The following is a 15237-nucleotide window of genomic DNA, read 5'->3' as shown; positions in this document are numbered from 1 at the left end:
CGGTAAATATTTTTCGCCGTGGACTTGGATGAGTGGGCTATGTGGCTATATTTGGGCTACTGAAAATCGGCGACTTGGCTGTGTTTGGGCTAGAAGTGGCGCCCTAATCCACGTTCCAGACGTGGCTCTGATCGGGTAGAAGCAAATCTCGTAGGCTGTGTTTTAGCTGGCTGAGGTGGCTGTGCGTGTGTGCGTGCGCGAAATGAGCCGCCCTCCCCCCCCCCCCCCCCCCCACCTTTCCTTCTCTCTGTCTGCGCAGTTGTCTGACCCGGTGGCGTTGATCTTTCATGCACTTAAACTTACACCCTGCTTGACCGTTAGGCACACAATCCCCGAGCATCGGGATGAACCTAGGAGTAGGGAGATTTTCACAGTACACTGTACTAACCTGGCTAAGCTTAGGAAGGGAGAGGAATAACATAGGGTCGGGGCCGTCGGGCGACCGTGGCGCCGACATGAAAGAAGAGAATCACGGGTGGATCACACGCTCCAGTGTGTTCATGGCCATGGCTTCCGGATGAAGTATCGCGCCGGGCACAGCTTTCGACCTACTCCACGTTTCTGGCGCGAATCTTTACTGCCATTTTCCTTTTCCAGCTAGATGAATTTTTCTTCGTGCTCAGATTCGAGATTCATTTCGATAGGTTGGACGGAAGATCAGAGAGGAGAATCCAAACATGGGGAAGTGGGCCAAGTATGCGAGAACGTATAAAAAATGGGAGCAAGACGCCAAGCCGAAGGTGGGTTCTGGTGCTTTTACCTCTAGGTGACTTGCCCGTAACGTCACGGATGCAGATAATCATTCTGCTAATATCGAAACATGTTTGCCACGATGACATCAGTGCACCACGATGCATGAAGTCCACCCACCGTGGTAGCTTAGCTTGTGAGGTGTCGTGTTGCTGGCTTGAGGACGCGAGTTTGATTCCCGGCCACGGCGGCGGCATTTCGATCAAGGTGAAATGCATGAACACCCGTGTACTTAGATGCACGTTAAAGAACCCGAGGTGGCCAAAATTAATCCGGAGTCCCCCACTGCGTCATGCCTCCAAATCATATCGCGGTTTTGGCGCGTAAAACCCCAGCAATTATTAGAGTTTCAGAATAGGGGCCTCAAACGTATTGGGGTCCCAAATAGCGCCGAAGCCACAGCGCATGCGCAAGACGGAAATTGTGTTTAGATTTTGCGTCGGGTACGCTATTTCATCGATTTAACGGGAGCCCCAAAAGCTGCCCCAAAAGCTGCCCCAAAAGCTTTCGTCAACAAACATGGCGGCTCCCATCGAAGCGACGGCACTAACCTAGCACAAAACTGAGCTCGATTCGTGGTAATGTGTGATGTTCATAAGCTAGAAGAAGTGATTGCGGTTATCGCTTTCTCTCAACTAACATGTGCTGTGAAGATTGCTTCATTATACGCCACTGATTCCGAATTCAATTGCCGATGTGATGGCTCGTAGGCCTATCATGGATTGATTTGGCTGGGTGAAGGTTCGTGAAGTTGGTTACTCAAAACTAAGCGCAACAAGTTGCATGCTGCTAAATAAGTTTTAAATTCTAATTAAATACGAAAACACAAAAGTCTAAATTACTTTTCTTATCATAAAATGATATATTTTATTTTAATATTTATAACAGCTTTTCCTTGACGCCGTAGTGACGCTGCAAACGCAACAGGCTATCCGCAAACGCAACACGCCTATTCCAAAACTCTCCATTCCTGCATGCCCCAACGCTAATACCCGCAAAGCTGTTTGGGGTCCCAAACTTTAGGGGCCCCTTTTCCAAAACTTTATTAGCCATCTACATGGTTCGCTTTTTGACAGTAACCGGTTTTCACAGCATTACCATTGTTCTCAATTTGTTGTTAACCATTGCTCTTTGTGTGCCGTCGCGGCTTTTACCATTTCGAGCGAGTTACGTTCGGGACTTGCTCGTCGCCGAAAACAACAGCGCGCTTCTTACACTGGTGTGCCGTTTTGACTGACTGAATAAACGTTATTAAAACCAGCAAGAGGTGGTGGCTGGGCCTAGGCCTCCCACGTGGGGACGTCGAGGTGTTGCCTCTTCACCGCCTCGCAGGCTTATTTTTTAAAGCTCCGCTTACACCGACTCAGACAGTGAGTGGCATCTGTTGCCTGTCCCTTTTCTTAACGCATGTTTTTGGCGTGCTGGAGACCCAAGATGGCGGCCAGGTTGATGTAAATTGACACTATATAGTTGGTCCATCCCGGCCACGGCGGCCGCTTTTCGATGGGGGCGAAATGCAAAAACACCCGTGTATTTAGATTTAGGTGCACGTTAAAGAACCCCAGGTAGTCCAAATTTCCGGAGTCCCCCACTACGGCGTGCCTCATAATCAGAACTGGTTTTGGCACGTAAAACCCCATAATTAAAAAAATAGTTAGTTTGTGTCCCAGCTAATCCGGGCCAAGCTAATTGAAAAACCAGAACAGAAAAATGAGAAAACAAGATAGGACAACGAGACAAATAACGCGAGATATCATAGCGCGAAAGACTTCTTTTAGCTTATAAAAAAAGAAGCCGTGATCACGTCGCCGTTGCAGAGCGCTGGACAGCTGAACTTCTACGCCGTAAGCAGAGAGAACGTGAGAGATCGATGACGCTGAACATTATTTTGTATTCACGACAGCTACAAAGCAGAGCTCGTAGTAAATATGACTGTAAATAACTAAAAATAATAGCTTAGTACTATGTGTCATAAAATGAAAGCGCTTATTTCGCGGGGGCAACCGGGGGCAATCGGGGGCAACCAAAAAGCGCTCATTTCGCGGGGGCAACCGGGGGCAACCAAAAAGTTCTTTGCAAGCATGATGTCGCTGTTGTTGATGTTAAAGGGCCGACCGTCACGCCGGCATGGACATTTTGTTACGACGGGTTGTGCTAAACAGGATTGCTGCAGTCAAATGTTAAAATATATACACAAATAAAATTGCAAAATAAAGGCTATATTTGGCTACGAAATATTTTGCCCTTTTTTTCTTTTTGGCTACATTTGGGCTACAACTTCTCTAGCTTTTGGCGACGCCGCCTCGTCGGACCTGGCAACACTGGCTCCCCGTTCTGTCCTTTCCTGCTGCAGCCATGTGCAAATTTTGCTTGTGGCCTTCGTCAGCTGCAATTTGGCATGAACATAGACCAGCATACGTGCTTACATGATCTGAGGTGTATAAAGTTGATAGCCACCTAGGTGGAATAGCCCGCAAAAGTGGCTGCCGAAGGTGATGCCCACGAAACCGACTTGTCCATACTGAGACAAATTAGGGCACCAAGTGTGAGCCACACATTAGCGGCCCTCCAAAGAAAAGAAACGTGCAGGCTGGAAAGGAGTTCATGCTAGAATGCTGGGTAGTCCATGTCGCTGTGTTGGCTGCGGCAGCGGATGCCGGCGTCACCCGATTGCTTTGCAATGCAAGTTGCTCATCTTCAACGGCGACTGTCGGTGCAAACAGGTGGGACACTGTCCAATCTGCTTGCACTGCTGGTTGGCGCTCGTTACCAGACCGCCATGTAAGACGACGAAAGTGAGCCGTCTACGAGCTCGCGTTAATGATTCCAGCGTATCTCGACATGCAATTTTTATTTCGCCTCTTGTACGAGAAGGTGCACTGCTTGTCTTCTGCCAATAAAGTCGCACGTTCCGTTCACTCACTTGTGGCTTGTTTTTATCGGCGTCAGTAGAGGCTCTTTGGTCTCCTGGCACTTAGAACGCCAAAACTACGCGGCATGCCAAGGCAATGAGGCGTGCCGCAACGCCAACCGGGCGAGCGCGGCGCGTACCAGCGTACGCGACCGGTAAAAAACGGCCATATTGAATTTTGCTCAAAAAAAAAACTACATTTCCGCTTCCTGTTTGAGCAGCGCCATCTGTATTATGCCTACGTAAGTTTCATGCGCTGCCGCTTCTTATTTTCGTACCACTGTGGAAGGTACAGTTTCCCTTCTCTAAAGTTGGTTCTTTATTCTATGACCTTATCGCCAGCGCGGTTTGCGTTGTGACACGCAGTGGCAGATACAGTACAGTGGCGCTTGCCGCGCCTGATGCGAACTGCTAGAAATGACGGTGGTGTGCTGTCGGCCTGTTTGGCGGGAGCCGTTACGACGAAGCGGAGTGGTGGAGTTGCCAGGAGGCGCAAACAAAGGTCAGTGCTGCATATTTATGTGCTCGTTACGGTTGTTGTTCAGTGAAACCAAAAATATCATTGCGTCGGGTAGGATACCGCTACGCTGCCCTATGTATTCAGTTGAATTCAGGCACGCCTGCCAAACTCGGTCCACGAAGACAATTACTGCTTATATAATCCGTTAGCTTAATTTGAGTACCATCCCGGCGGATTTGTGTCCAGCGCGCGTAATAGAGCAATCTATATGACGGAATTTTGGCAGTTTTTCCGCCAAATTGCGAATCACGACACAAAGGGCGAAAAGGCAAGTCGAATTAATATGCTTACTTCGTCATTTACGCTGTCTTAAGTTCTGCGCGGAACTTTTTTTTTTTTCGTAGCGTGCAACTTCACTTTTGTCTTGGCGCGTGAAGCTTCACTTTGTTTTGGGAAAAACGTAATTGGTAAACGGTAATTCGCGTCAATTTGTGTGCTCGTGGGCTGGAATCCGCTCGACATTATGACTCCGACCACGTTGCTGGTTCGCGTGTTTTCCAGTTAATCTGTATGCCCCCTTATGCCCATGTTCGTTAGTAAGATATTGACGGTCGCTATAGCTAACAGTGGGTGTGGATCGTCGCACCGTACGACCGCGTGTTTGCCGCTTGCGATCTCCTCGCACTCACACGCTTAGCAACTTCCACGCAAACTTGTCAGAACTTGCGTCCTTGGATGTATCGGTATTTTTTGAAGCTTGTGGGTTATTCCCGCTTTTGTTTTATTCTGCTAGGTAGCATGGATCTACTGTGCTTGCGAAACCTCCTTCCCGGGAATCTTTGTCCTTGCCGCTTGCGCGCACGTAATGCACCAAGGAGAGCGTGCGAGTAAGATTCCATTCCGCATAACAGTTAATGATGGTTCAAGGCGTTGGCGGCCGCACTGACTAGGTTTGGCTGTGTACTGTTAGGTAGTTTCTTGTTTCTTCCAATGCCGTCGGCCTTTTCAGATCTTATAAGTACGCGCCACCTTCAGCTTGCTCCCTGACGTAGAGAAATGGAAGGGACAGTGGTTGTCTTAGCAGTAGCGTGAGTTCACGCTTCTGTCGCTTCATAATATAACTATTTTGGGGCAGCTTATACTAGTTCACAAAAAGCATTTCATTGGTGGAGGGAAGAAAGTGAGGAACGCATGCCTGGCCTGGTATTCAGAAATTGTGCCGCAATTTTTATGCCGTGGACGTCAGTTCTGGTAGCACGACACAACAATTGCCAACAACGCGAACGTGCTAAATAAGTTCTTACATCATGATGTGCCCACAAACATTATGCCATTTCAGCGCGTCCTCAAACTTAATAATCAGCAAACATAGCTACGTTATCTGTTCGACAATAACCTGTGCAGAAACCGAATATCTGTGTGTCCACTTGGATAGTTTGTGACAAATATTCCTGCTTTTTGTATGAAAAATAAAAATGAAAGCATTATTTCCAGTCTGTACGCCAACCCTTCGCGTCATGGCTGTGGCATGCACTGTGGATGCATGTAATAGGCATGTAGTTATGATTTGTGCAGAATCTTATGCAGCAGCCTAACCCACCAGCAGCTCTAGTTTGGCTCATGCCACCACGCAGGGTATATACCTAGAGGGTAGGATTTGGGCAAACCTTTGTAACAAATTTTGCTCCACAACCGAAAATTTATCACATCCTGTGACTTGAACAGTAATGTTTATATGTGGTAGCAGCATTACAAAAACACATTCTGTACACTCGTTATGTATTTTGTTATGTTAGATGTATAATAGCATATTATAACCATTCCATATTGAGCACTCGATTCACGCATAATATCTGGAGAGGCCACTACGATTTGAGGTGTATACGGCCATTTATTTCAACGTTGACTCATGCTATTTAGAAAGCATTCATGCGATCTGTTAGTGAAACGAGGAAAACGCGGCTGCTTCGGATGAAAAAGTATCTGAGAAGCCTGCAGAAAGTGGCCACTCTTCTAGCAACCCAATCCCTTGTCCTGACGCACTACTTGAAGTGAAGGTGAGAATTTCATTTTTCAAAGGCCTTGTTCAAACATTGCCTGACAACATCTTAGTTACTTCTATGGTGAAAGTGCCAGCTGACGACATTACGCTTATAAGCAGTCACCTACTACTTCTTGCATTGGTAAACCATTTTCGGCATTCAAAGTGTGATATCTCGTGGAACTACTAGATGTTAACAGTTATTGAGGGTTGTTCTGGCTGTCAGTCCAAGCATTTATGCCTATTGACCGCAGCTGTGGCAGACAAGGAATGTAAGGAATACCTGTGCTGCTACGCAATTTGGAAGGTGCACTTTCGTAAAACAATTGCAGATTCTCGAATGAAAATGCTTTATTGGCTCACTGCCTTTACTTCCTGTGTTGTGCCCTGGCATCATTTCCTTAGGCTCTAGCTTCCAGACAGGGGGATTTTGTATTTATTTTGTTGATGAGCTGCTTGCCATCTCTTCAACTATGCTATAAATTTTCATTTATGTGCATACATTTTCTGCGATCAGGTGGAATGCATTTAGCCATTTTAAGTGTTAATGTCGGGCGCTTTTTCATGGATGTTACTGTGTGTGGTTCCTCAGAAGCACAAAAACGTAGCTTATTTTATAATATATGCTTTGCTGATATGTACAGTTCTTTATCTGCTTTGCTTTTTTGCCTAGGCCTTTGAGGACATGGTCACAGATCCATTTTGCATGGACCTTGGGCTCATGCTTTTGGCCGCAACTGCAGAGGCCCGCTGCTCCAATGCACCAGGTGATTTGCCGTCATACTTTTTAAATCCTGACGTGGTAAGATCACTCATGTTTTTCAAATCGTGTGGGTCTGCCCTGTAAGGTCAAGAGTGTGTTATTTTGTAAGCTGTGACTTATGTTTAGTCAGCTGTGCTCTGTCTGTAGCATTTGATAAATCATAAAAAGTGAGTGGTGATTTACACAGAATGGCTTGCACTTTATAACCTTTAACACTGGTGAAAAAGGCATTGCTATAACAATGAATGTTCAAAGATCTCATCTAAGTCAAGTAGTTGTGTCAAGGTGATATTTTCTCTCATCGTATTGTTCAGCAGAATTAAAGTATTTGAAGCTATCCTAGAGCCTGTTTTTGTTTCAGTGGGCCATAAAGTGTCAGTCAATGTGCATTTCTTTCAGCTTGCCTTTGAAGCAGAAATAAGGTTTAGCGACACCGTGGAGGCTGTGGAGGCCAAGCTAAGTAAACTGCAAGAGATTTTGGACCGGGGAAGTCTCATTGGAATTGAAGAATTTGTGCGACCCAAGAAGGCTGATGCTGAAGTTTTTACTACGCTGAGACGGCACTTTCGATCTCTTGAATGGAAAGGGACTGATAAAAAAACTTCAGGGCTGTTGTTCCGTACACAAAATACCTAAAAAAAGTATGAAAAGGTGGCTTTCAAATCAGAATTTTTAAACCATGTTTTACCTGTAAGTTATGTTAAGCATCATAACAGCACTGGAAAGCACATAATGGAGTAAAGAAGACATTTATTTGTAGTGCGAAAGTGCATGAAGTATAAAATGCGCAAATATTATATAGTATTGCTTGGTTGCTAACTAACAATCCCTCAAGGCTGGAAGAGCGGATTGATGTTCAGGTCATTCAACCAGAAAAGTGTAATACTTTTTCCAGAAATAAAGCAGCGATTCCATTCACACTAAGCAATTGTCGATGCGGCATGCTCATAGAATTTTTATGCACACTGGCACCTTTTTTCATGTTTGAAAGAAAGGAAACCAAGAAATCATAGTGAAATAAATTATTAGTTTTATAAAAAGGGTATCATCACGAACACCACAATTTAAAGCCATTGTGTAGTTAAAATTTGCTGCTTCTCTTTTCTTTAAAGGCACAAGAACTTGGCAACAGGTCTCCACCAGGCCCATGTATTTTGAAAGAGTATGGCAACTTTAAAATTGCCTGCAAGGAAAATATTGTGGCGCTACCACCTGCATCATCACCTGAGAAGGCAGTCATCGTCCTGTTGACTGTATATTTTATTTTAAACCTGTCATACCCATACGCTTTCGGACAGTTTTTGGGACTTGTGCAGGCAGTTGTTGTGAAGGGTGACACATTTGGACAGTGGCTTGATGTCGTTTAAGGTAAAGTCTCTGTTGAAAAATCTGAAGTGGTCAGGCATAACTACTGACGTGGTAAATGTTTGGTAGGTAGAAGCAGCATGTCAGCTGCAACATTGTGAAGTCGTGCCTTCTTTTAAGATTGTTTATCACCAAGTTAAAGCACTGGCTGTTGGTTTCAAGGCTGGCTTGTTTTTTTTTTTTTTTCTTAAAGGTATCTCACTTGTAATTTTCAAGGCTGAGTTATTTGGTTATTTAAGGATTTCTTACTTGTTTTCCAGAGTCTGTTGCCTTTATTTTTGCTGTTGCCTTTTGCTGTTGCTTCCAGATATATTTGGGGCATAAAATTTTATGAAATTTTTTTTTTACACTAGCTCTCATGGTAGTGTTTGGGATGAGTTATTCCAAACTACACAATGCTGGGGCAAGTAACCTGCCTGTAGTGGGAGGCTTTTTCAAGGGCTTATAAAGTGTTTTGGTCACGATTAGTGACCAACACATATGTGACCTCCCAACTGTACTGTGTACATCTGTGATCTGCCAACTGTATTGTTTTTAGTGTTCAAGCTTTTGTTGCGATATTTGCCACATGCTTCTGGCAAGTTTTCGTATGCATATATTTCGTTGCTTATTTTGGCTTCCACTGTCCTTTTCCTTTAATAACTTATCCACTACATTCTTCATTGGTCTTCAACTCTGTAAGCCCATTCTTTTATGCCTTTTTCGTGCAAATCTTAGAATACTGAATTGTTTTGGAACGCGGATGCGTAAACTTGGTAAATGGCATATGGGTACTTGAGCATTTGAGTTACCTCATTTACTTTGATAAGCCAGCATATTTTATAGCCCTATTAATGTTCCTTTTTTTTCCATAGCTGATGTGCAAGTTTATTTGAATGGGGTGCACTTATGTCTCGGGCCATTTTTATTACCCTCTTTTTTAATATAGAGGCATACACGTGAATGCCACTTAATGCCTGGTCTCTTTCCTTTTTGGTATTTCTTCCTTGTTGTCTAGTCATTTTCTATGAAATTTGAGACAAGCACGTCTTCAGTGTATGCAATACTGCCACTCGATAAAGTTTGCTCATGTTCAAAAGCATTGTAATAATTTGTTTCATAGGTGTTTTATTTAGGTACCTTGTTTCTTTTACATGCAGCTACAGGCCCGAACAGGATCCGGCAGGCAAAGCCAAGGTTTCCACTGTGCCACTCCAGGTACCTCAAACCTACTTTTATATAGAACTGTACTCTAATAGGCAACTGTTGGGAAATGTCGGGAACCACACTGCTGCAAAATTTCTACTTTCCAATTGTTGGTATCACCGCAGGCCATATGCCAAGAACTGAGGTCATATGCCAAGCCAGCTTGGCATATGACCTCAGTTTGTACTGACAGGGGAAAGCTAAAATATTGCAGAAGTTGGAACCCATCGACAGCTTCCTAACTGCTTATTAGAATATTGTTTTATATAAAAAGCAGGTCTGAAAGTACCTGGAACGGCGCACCGGATGGCTATGTGGATCAACGTTCCAGTAATTGAAACAACCCTTTTATTTGGAACAGGGTTCCATATACTCTTATGTGGAACGACGATCCACATAATAAGTAAAAATAAGTGGTGCACAGTTTCATCTACTTTTTAAAGTATGTGGAACGTCGTTCCAAATATATAACTGGAACTTTTTTGCAACAAAAGTTCCAGCTACTAAGTGGATCTAGTGTGGATCCAGTTTAAGAGTGTAGTGACCTCAGCTAGCAGACCACTTGCGTCAGTGGATCGGCGTAAGTGGCTAGATAGACTCAACGTACCTGGTATAAACAAAAAATGTTCATGACGTTATAAAGACGAAGTATAATGGTAAAGCTTTATTGAGAGGGGGATGGCTCATCGGCGTATTAACCCTTTGCGGTCCGTTGTCGGGCAGGGCCCGACAAAGAAACACGGCCGTAGCGGTCCGCTGTCGGGCACCGCCCGACAAGGGTGTTCGGGGCTTAAATTTCGCGGTTTTTCTCACTGCGATTCGTGCAGCATTCTTTGTATACATGATGCGCCATCTCTAGAGGGATAAATAAACTTTGTTTGTTGAAGTTTGCTTCTTTTTGCACTAGGGTGCAGCACAATGTTCAGCACGGCTTCTGGATACCGGAGCGTTCTCACTTGCGCGCGCAACCGCAAGTTCGCGTGGTTCGCTGAGAAGCATGAACACATTTTCATCGCGTGCGTTTTACGGTGGTGCATTAAACGAAAGCTTCTAGGGGTTTCCATTGTCAATAGCTTTATTTTTAATCGCACACAGCTGCAGAATCATGGTGAGAAAGAACAGCGACACCTGCAGTACCGCCGCAACCTCATCCTACAGCTGGTGGGTGACGTGAGGGCTAGAGCCAAAAAGCGAGGCCCGTTGGCGCGGAAGGAGTGCGAAGAAAGGCTAGATTGGAGGATCCATTTCATCTACAAGCTCCTAGGCCGAAGCAGCAAGGACTGTGCTGCTTGCAGCGATCGAAAAACAAACGGGAGGCAGGAGGGAAACTGTGTTTTTCTGCATAACCTTCAGTAACAACCCTGGCCTGCACCCAGGAGAATGCTTCGAGCGGTATCACACGCTGTTCAAATATCGGTAGACGAGTTGCCTGCAGAATGCAAGAGAAAAATAAATATCCTGAGAGTTTTTCTTCCACAGTTGGTGGTTTTGTTAGCGGCGCCACAAGCTGGCAAACTATTTTCGGACCGGAACAGCCAGAAAGTGGGTAAAAGTTTCGGACCGCAAAGGGTTAAGGGTAATGTAGTTGGGGAATTGGGAGATGAGGACAGCGTCAGCCACTGAGGAATGCTTCCCCGCATGGTGCAACCATGCGGAGAATCGGGTATACCCAATTTCGCAGGAAAGGCGAACAGGGCTCGCCGGACACTGTCGGCATCCGCCGAGTGACGGATCGACTCCTCGAAGCTGGCGACATGCCCACGGAGGGCCCAAAGTATGCCGCCCTCTGACGAAGTAGTAGAGTGTAGCATAGATCATGCAAATCACCCAATTCTTGTCTGATTCCCCACGGTGCGTATGGGCCGGCCATTTGTACAAAGGAAACAAGAACATTTATGTACGAATGGTCTCCCGCTTTCTTTTCTTTCGTTTTGTTTGTAGGCTTTCTTGGTTTTAAACGGCCTTTATTAGCCTTTTATTAGCTTATGTGGATTACTCGTGTCATCCACATCTGCGCAGTTTATGACTCCCCCGTTTCACGGTGCTCAAGAAGCTGGGAAAGTGGAAGAGGAGGGATGGGAGTAGCTGGTTAGGTGCCACTGGCAGTCATGTAGTTGTGCACCCGAGTCTTTTTTTTTTTGTCTCCTGTAGTGGGTAACTGCCAAAGTGGATTAAAACCAACAAGAACCTCTTGAAGTACATGTTTCCTCGCATTCTCTGATCCGTTCTTTAATTCTCTTCCGTTCTTACTATTCTTAACTATTGCCTCACTGGTATCGGCGTTGGTCTTGGTGTTTGCGTACGAAAAAACTCCAGCCGGGCGAAAATAAAAAGTGCTCGTTTGGCAGCGGAATCGAACCACCGATCTCCGGTTTGCGATACCACCAGGCTAACCGATTCAGTCACTGTGGGTTCATTATACGCACCTTCTAAAGTGGGGTTTTATATGCTTGAAGAAGTAACGCGGCGCACGCAGCTAGGGCGCGCGATCACGCCATACTGCCAGGAAATCGCAGGCGTCCCCTCCTTCCGGAGGAGGGAAAGGGTGTGACCGTGTGTTCGCTCGCCTCGTGCCCGCCGTTTCCTGCCAGTTCCGGCCCGGCTGTCAGATGAGGAGACCGCGTTTGGTTCGTTCTGCCGAAGAGCAGGTAGCGTTGAAGGATCGCAGCGGGCCCGTTAACGTCTCAAACGCTCAAAAAACTAACCAACCCCTCCCCTAGGGTTGAACAAGCTTCGCGTACACCCCTGTAGAGGAGGGGAGGGTTTTTAATTTTTGTTAATCGTAAGTTAAGTTTCATTTTCATTCGCCCGGGATATTCAGACACTTATAATTGTTCACTGCAAGTATGCTTTATTTTCTATGTGAGCGACAGCCCGAATGAAGGCAAAGTCCATTTCCGCCGTCTACAAACCAGCCCGGCCCGCTTTTGTACACTCGTGGGGCGGCTGTTAACGGTCTTCGCACTACAATGAATTGTCGGGTTTTAATTCTAGGCGACATATTTTTGACATAGCTCAGAAATACCGCCCGCTCTAAGCGGAACATTTACACCCATACAGTCATTTGGGATTCAGCAGCAGCAGGTCGTACAGACGAAGCAGAAGGAGATGGTGTAGAGAAAGACAAAGACCGTAACTGAGCGCGTGCTGACCGGGCGATGCTTCTGTGGCCACTATAATTGCTCGGTCAGAATGTCCTAACGGAATGATGCCCTTTAGCAGGTAACGCCGGGCCCGACTTTCAGGTTCAGACGTTATTGGATTACGCTTTTGGGCAAGCTGAGCGACACCTGCTCGTCATGAGTTCCACGAACCCGACTCTCGCGAACTGGGGTACCACGAACGTTCAAGCCGACCTACCTGCACCTCGACATGATCGACAACGTACGTCCGGTGGTGGAGCCACTGTCCAGCCTGGAGGCCCTCGACGTCCTCGAGGCGGCGCCCCATCGTCCGCAGCCGTGACGCTAGTTTCCATCTTGGGGATGATCGTCGTGGTGTTCACGCTGGTGCTGTTTGCTTGCGTCACTCTTCCGGACTTGTACTACCTAGTCAAAGACAGCGTCACTGAACAGGCAAGTCGCACGAGCGAACACATTCTACTTTCTCCAAACGCATGCGCGCGCCGCGCTTTCGTTCTGTATTCAGTCATAAGCCAAAGAAATCTGGTTTTACGAGCGCAAGTATAGCCTGCGTCTTAAGTTTACAGGGCTTTAAAAATAAAACAGCTGTAATTTTATTTTAATGCAGTGAGAATTCTTTGAATACCTCACGCACTTTCAGGGTCTGTTTGTCTGTCTGTCTGTCTGTCTGTCTGTCTGTCTGTCTGTCTGTCTGTCTGTCTGTCTGTCTGTCTGTCTGTCTGTGTCTTTCTTTATAACCCTTTTCCCGCCATCTTGAGCCACTGGGTAGTCCATGGTCTAATGGTTAGAGCATGGGGCTGCTGTGATGAGGGAAACGGACTCGAAACCAAGCCTTGGCCCAACTGGGGCATGGGCATGGGGCATTACGTATCTGCCGCTCATCAGTTAGGACAATTCATTCCTCCATGTGTTACGTGTTACTCTTTGTGTTACTTGTTACGTTAAGTAACAAGTGCAGGTTGTATTCGTGAGTAGCGAGGGGCGAATGGCGAGAGAGGAACACGGAGAGAGCGTTAGCCAAGGTACCGAAGGCAGCCCAGATGACGAGACATCGGATGTGCGCGCGTACATTTCAAACGCACGAAAAGTTACAATAAATTGTATGCAGACGGCAGACTTGATTTATGCTCTTTGGGGGACATAGCTCTCATGAACCAGTACAGTAAGCACATACACAAGTAACAAGAGAATGTTAACGTGCGTTAGAAACACGATTCTCGTATGTAGACCTATTAGAAACTTGACTCCATTTCGTTTGATTACCGGCCGCGTCAACCCAGTCGCTATGTCATTGCGCAGCTTAGGTCATGCGCTCGATCCCGGCTGCGATGGCCGCATTTGGACTGGGGACATATCTAAAAGCACTTGTGTGCTTAGATTTAGGTGCAAGTTAAAGAACGCAAGGTGGTCAAAATTATTCTGGCGTCCGCCAATACGGCGTGCCTTATAATGACACTGTGGTCCTGGCGCGCAAAGCCCCAAGCTTCTTTTGGAGCGCTTGTGCTCGGAGATATTCATCACAAAATTTGATGCTCGGTATGCTGATGTCGCATTGCCAGGCGGAAGTCTTAACCCAAAGATGAAGACCTCACGTGACATTGCTGATTCCGTACAGCATGCCAGTCTAAGAATAGCGGTGCGGGTGAGTTGGTCTAAGCTGATGGCGTGGTTCTTGGAGCGCGAAGCTTGGTAAGTGTGCAAAGAAAAGAAGAAGAAAAAAACGAATGGTTATCGAAAGAAGGCTGTGAAAGCGTTCGTGTTTGTCCTTGCTTCGCTGAAGAAGCACACACACGAGCGCTGTTTTCTTTTACCGTGTTCTTTCAGTAAACCATCGCGTTTCTTTTTTTTCGCACTTCATTGCGTCGCACTGCAAAAAACACGCCCTGCCAGTCTAGAAACCGGGCGCAGCCAAACAGAGACACTCCTGCTCAGTTGGTTAGCAAAAAACAATACCGGCTTCTACCTTTCCCCCGCAATCAGCTGTGTCACGTCGGCGTTTGTTTTCGTGTCAAGATTGCCGCCTAGGAAAGGGAAATGAGTGTACTGATTGTTAAATGTGATCATAAATAGCTCGGAACGCAAGCGTTTTGGAAAAATCAAGCAACGTGACATTTCCTGTAACTACTATTACCTCAAAGTTTTTAATATAAGAATGTTACATAATCGCTATTTGAGAACGTTAATTCACAAACATTTGCTGGATATGTACCTGTTAACTTTAGATGTTCGTCAAATTGTCTCCCCCGCAACGCATAAACAATCTTTGCAAGTAGCGTTTGCGTAGCTAAGAATACGCCTGCAGTGCTACACATAAGAACCAGATCGCCGCGCTTCTGACAGGCTCTGCGGCGGCTTACTCTGTTGCAAAGCTGTACGATCACTTGGGTGGCTATTACTTCCCCTTTCTCGGCCAGGCAGTCACATAGACGCAACGTACTGGTACCAGTTGTCCACGTGGTACGGATCCACGTGGTACGGAGCATTTGGGTCCGGCTCCGTAGTGTCTTGAGCAGCCGGTTGAACTGCGACGCGCTCAGCTTTAGGAATGCGAAGGGCAGAGTTCGCAGCCTGCTGCCGCGAACGCGCCAATGAGCTCTGCTTCACGCTGGCGTGTGTCTC

At 46.2% G+C, this 15237-nt stretch overlaps 1 long non-coding RNA gene across 1 annotated transcript; it reads left to right on the top strand.

Annotated features, from left to right (window-relative positions):
* Positions 1-4036: 4036 nt before the first annotated feature.
* On the top strand, positions 4037-8453 carry LOC125944479 (uncharacterized). Its single transcript, XR_007466228.1, has 3 exons — positions 4037-4163; positions 6042-6178; positions 8038-8453. It is a non-coding gene; the product is annotated as an uncharacterized LOC125944479 (long non-coding RNA).
* The last annotated feature ends 6784 nt before the right edge of the window (positions 8454-15237 follow it).

The sequence above is a fragment of the Dermacentor silvarum genome, chromosome 3, assembly GCF_013339745.2.
Source record: "Dermacentor silvarum isolate Dsil-2018 chromosome 3, BIME_Dsil_1.4, whole genome shotgun sequence".
NCBI classification, from domain to species: Eukaryota; Metazoa; Arthropoda; class Arachnida; order Ixodida; family Ixodidae; genus Dermacentor; species Dermacentor silvarum.
This window is presented reverse-complemented; position numbering and strand designations above follow the sequence as displayed.